The sequence below is a fragment of the Scyliorhinus torazame genome, chromosome 11 (genome assembly GCF_047496885.1).
Source record: "Scyliorhinus torazame isolate Kashiwa2021f chromosome 11, sScyTor2.1, whole genome shotgun sequence".
NCBI lineage: Eukaryota > Metazoa > Chordata > Chondrichthyes > Carcharhiniformes > Scyliorhinidae > Scyliorhinus > Scyliorhinus torazame.
The window spans coordinates 66,202,126-66,207,393 of NC_092717.1; positions in this window are offsets into that span (position 1 = coordinate 66,202,126).

Sequence of the window (5,268 nt, forward strand, 5' to 3'; positions counted from 1 at the left end):
TTATTATTTTTTATAAAAATTTAATTTAGTTGTTAGCCAGATCTTGGTAGAAAGTTAGAGGAATGGCAGGGAAGGGAGTGCAATGTTCCTCCTGCAGGATGTTTGAGGTGAGGGATGCAGTTAGTGTCCCTGCTGATTTTACCTGCAGGAAGTGCTGCCATCTCCAGCTCCTCCAAGACCGAGTTAGGGAACTGGAGCTGGAGTTGGAAGAACTTCGGATCATTCGGGAGGCAGAAGGGGTCATAGATAGCAGCTTCAGGGAATTAGTTACACCAAAGATTGGAGATAGGTGGGTAACTGTAAGAGGGACTGGGAAAAAACAGTCAGTGCAGGGATCCCCTGCGGTCGTTCCCCTGAGAAACAAGTATACCGCTTTGGATACTTGTGGGGGGGGACGACTTACCAGGGGTAAGCCATGGGGTACGGGCCTCTGGCACGGAGTCTGTCCCTGTTGCTCAGAAGGGAAGGGGGGAGAGGAGCAGAGCATTAGTAATTGGGGACTCTATAGTCAGGGGCACAGATAGGAGATTTTGTGGGAGCGTGAGAGACTCACGTTTGGTATGTTGCCTCCCAGGTGCAAGGGTACGTGATGTCTCGGATCGTGTTTTCCGGGTCCTTAGGGGGGAGGGGGAGCAGCCCCAAGTCGTGGTCCACATTGGCACCAACGACATAGGTAGGAAAGGGGACAAGGATGTCAGGCAGGCTTTCAGGGAGCTAGGATGGAAGCTCAGAACTAGAACAAACAGAGTTGTTATCTCTGGGTTGTTGCCCGTGCCACGTGATAGTGAGATGAGGAATAGGGAGAGAGAGCATTTAAACACGTGGCTACAGGGATGGTGCAGGCGGGAGGGTTTCAGATTTTTGGATAACTGGGGCTCTTTCTGGGGAAGGTGGGACCTCTACAGACAGATGGTCTACATCTGAACCTGAGGGGCACAAATATCCTGGGGGGGAGATTTGTTAGTGCTCTTTGGGGGGGGTTTAAACTAATGCAGCAGGGGCATGGGAACCTGGATTGTAGTTTTAGGGTAAGGGAGAATGAGAGAATGATGGTCAGGAGCACAGATTTGACGTCGCAGGAGGGGGCCAGCGTTCAGGTAGGTGGTTTGAAGTGTGTCTACTTCAATGCCAGGAGTATACGAAACAAGGTAGGGGAACTGGCAGCGTGGGTTGGTACCTGGGACTTCGATGTTGTGGCCATTTCGGAGACATGGATAGAGCAGGGACAGGAATGGATGTTGCAGGTTCCGGGGTTTAGGTGTTTTAGTAAGCTCAGAGAAGGAGGCAAAAGAGGGGGGGGTGTGGCGCTGCTAGTCAAGAGCAGTATTACGGTGGCGGAGAGGATGCTAGATGGGGACTCTTCTTCCGAGGTAGTATTGGCTGAAGTTAGAAACAGGAAAGGAGAGGTCACCCTGTTGGGAGTTTTTTATAGGCCTCCTAATAGTTCTAGGGATGCAGAGGAAAGGATGGCAAAGATGATTCTGGATATGAGCGAAAGTAACAGGGTAGTTATTATGGGAGACTTTAACTTTCCAAATATTGACTGGAAAATATATAGTTCGAGTACAATAGATGGGTCGTTTTTTGTACAGTGTGTGCAGGAGGGTTTCCTGAAACAATATGTTGACAGCCAACAAGAGGCGAGGCCACGTTGGATTTGGTTTTGGGTAATGAACCAGGCCAGGTGTTGGATTTGGAGGTAGGAGAGCACTTTGGGGACAGTGACCACAATTCGGTGACGTTTACGTTAATGATGGAAAGGGATAAGTATACACCGCAGGGCAAGAGTTATAGCTGGGGGAAGGGCAATTATGATGCCATTAGACGTGACTTGGGGGGGATAAGGTGGAGAAGTAGGCGGCAAGTGTTGGGCACACTGGATAAGTGGGGCTTGTTCAAGGATCAGCTACTGCGTGTTCTTGATAAGTATGTACCGGTCAGACAGGGAGGAAGGCGTCGAGCGAGGGAACCGTGGTTTACCAAGGAAGTGGAATCTCTTGTTAAGAGAAAGAAGAAGGCCTATGTGAAGATGAAGTGTGAAGTTTCGGTTGGGGCAATGGATAGTTACAAGGTAGCGAGGAAGGATCTAAAGAGAGAGCTAAGACGAGCAAGGAGGGGACATGAGAAGTATTTGGCAGGAAGGATCAAGGAAAACCCAAAAGCTTTCTATAGGTATGTCAGGAATAAGCGAATGACTAGGGAAAGAGTAGGACCAGTCAAGGACAGGGATGGGAAATTGTGTGTGGAGTCTGAAGAGATAGGCGAGATACTAAATTAATATTTTTCGTCAGTATTCACTCAGGAAAAAGATAATGTTGTGGAGGAGAATGCTGAGCCCCAGGCTAATAGAATAGATGGCATTGAGGTACGTAGGGAAGAGGTGTTGGCAATTCTGGACAGGCTGAAAATAGATAAGTCCCCGGGACCTGATGGGATTTATCCTAGGATTCTATGGGAGGCCAGGGAAGAGATTGCTGGACCTTTGGCTTTGATTTTTATGTCATCATTGGCTACAGGAATAGTGCCAGAGGACTGGAGGACAGCAAATGTGGTCCCTTTGTTCAAAAAGGGGAGCAGAGACAACCCCGGCAACTATAGACCGGTGAGCCTCACGTCTGTAGTGGGTAAAGTCTTGGAGGGGATTATAAGGGACAAGATTTATAATCATCTAGATAGGAATAATATGATCAGGGATAGTCAGCATGGCTTTGTGAAGGGTAGGTCATGCCTCACAAACCTTATTGAGTTCTTTGAGAAGGTGACTGAACAGGTAGACGAGGGTAGAGCAGTTGATGTGGTGTATATGGATTTCAGCAAAGCGTTTGATAAGGTTCCCCACGGTAGGCTATTGCAAAAAATACGGAGGCTGGGGAATGAGGGTGATTTAGAGATGTGGATCAGAAATTGGCTAGCTGAAAGAAGACAGAGGGTGGTGGCTGAAGGGAAATGTTCAGAATGGAGTACAGTCACAAGTGGAGTACCACAAGGATCTGTTATGGGGCCGTTGCTGTTTGTCATTTTTATCAATGACCTAGAGGAAGGCGCAGAAGGGTGGGTGAGTAAATTTGCAGACGATACTAAAGTCGGTGGTGTTGTCGATAGTGTGGAAGGATGTAGCAGGTTACAGAGGGATATAGATAAGCTGCAGAGCTGGGCTGAGAGGTGGCAAATGGAGTTTAATGTAGAGAAGTGTGAGGTGATTCACTTTGGAAGGAATAACAGGAATGCGGAATATTTGGCTAATGGTAAAGTTCTTGAAAGTGTGGCTGAGCAGAGGGATCTAGGTGTCCATGTACATAGATCCCTGAAAGTTGCCACCCAGGTTGATAGGGTTGTGAAGAAGGCCTATGGAGTGTTGACCTTTATTGGTAGAGGGATTGAGTTCCGGAGTCGGGAGGTCATGTTGCAGCTGTACAGAACTCTGGTCCGGCCGCATATGGAGTATTGCGTACAGTTCTGGTCACCGCATTATAGGAAGGATGTGGAGGCTTTGGAGCGGGTGCAGAGGAGATTTACCAGGATGTTGCCTGGTATGGAGGGAAAATCTTATGAGGAAAGGCTGACGGACTTGAGGTTGTTTTCGTTGGAGAGAAGAAGGTTAAGAGGAGACTTAATAGAGGCATACAAAATGATCAGGGGGTTGGATAGGGTGGACAGTGAGAGCCTTCTCCCGCGGATGGATATGGCTGGCACGAGGGGACATAACTTTAAACTGAGGGGTAATAGATATAGGACAGAGGTCAGAGGTAGGTTCTTTACGCAAAGAGTAGTGAGGCCGTGGAATGCCCTACCTGCTACAGTAGTGAACTCGCCAACATTGAGGGCATTTAAAAGTTTATTGGATAAACATATGGATGATAATGGCATAGTGTAGGTTAGATGGCTTTTGTTTCGGTGCAACATCGTGGGCCGAACTGCGCTGTATTGTTCTATGTTCTATGTTCTATGTTCTATGATGCAGTAAAGGGGCTGTCCCACCCATCCACATATCCGAGTGTCAGTTAACTGTCAGTCACATAAAGCCTCATCAGGAGTCACTGATTGGAACTGCTGTGATCTAAAGTTACTTGGTGGGTAAGTAATCTCAGGCTAATTTAACAAAGTGATTTAAAATCACTTCCAATGACCATTTCCAATAAGCCAGCAGACATATCCAGAGTGAGGCACATCAAAGAGTGAGTTTGGGAGCTGGGAATTTGAAGCTAGGTGGGAATTGAATTGGTAAGACTGTTCCTTTTTAAATTTCAGGAGTGTAATTTAATCTACAAGTGGTGCAGCAAAGGAGCTGCCCCACCCACTCACATAACGAAGTGGCAGTTAACTGTCAGTCACCTAAAGCCTCATCAGGAGGCACTGATTGGAACTGCTTTGATCTAAGGTTACTTGGTGGGTGAGTCATCTCAGGCCTATTTAAAAGAGTGATTTAAAATCACTCCAAGTGAGCACTTCCAGTAAGTCAGCGGCCACATCCAGAGTGAGACACATCAAAGAATGAGTTTGGGAGCTGAGAATTTGAAGCTAGGTGGGAATTCAAAGCTGGGGGGGACGGGACACGACGGGACACGACACGACACGACACGACACGACGGGACACGACATGACACGTGCCTTTTATCCCTTCATTTGTTACACTCACATTTCCAGCGAGTGTCCTTGTCCTGCTGCAAGTGACTACAAGGGAGAGAGCTGAGTGGTGAGCAGCAGGTAAGCCCTACATATTGGGGGCAGAGCTGAACAGCAGAAATCCGGAGTGCAGTCTGAGAAGGGGGGACGGGACACGACACGACACGACACGTGCCTTTTATCCCTTCATTTGTTACACTCACATTTCCAGCGAGTGTCCTTGTCCTGCTGCAAGTGACTACAAGGGAGAGAGCTGAGTGGTGAGCAGCAGGTAAGCCCTTCATATTGGGGGCAGAGCTGAACAGCAGAAATCCGGAGTGCAGTCTGAGAAGGTAAGTGGTTCCTCAGGTGATCCGTGTCCTTAACCCTTTCATTCCTAGACTCACCGGAGTAGATTCTGAGCTACTCACTAGAGTAGATTCTGAGCTACTGAGATTCTGAGCGACATTTTGTAAGGTAAAGTTTTGTTTTGTCTTTGTTTGTTTGTTTTTCTTCTCATACGCACTAGAGGGTAGCAAGCCAGACTCCGTCTCCTCAACCAGCAGGTAAGTGATTGGCTAGTGAAATGAAATGAAAATCGCTTATTGTCACAAGTAGGCTTCAAATGAAGTTACTGTGAAAAGCCCCTAGTCGCCACATTCCGGT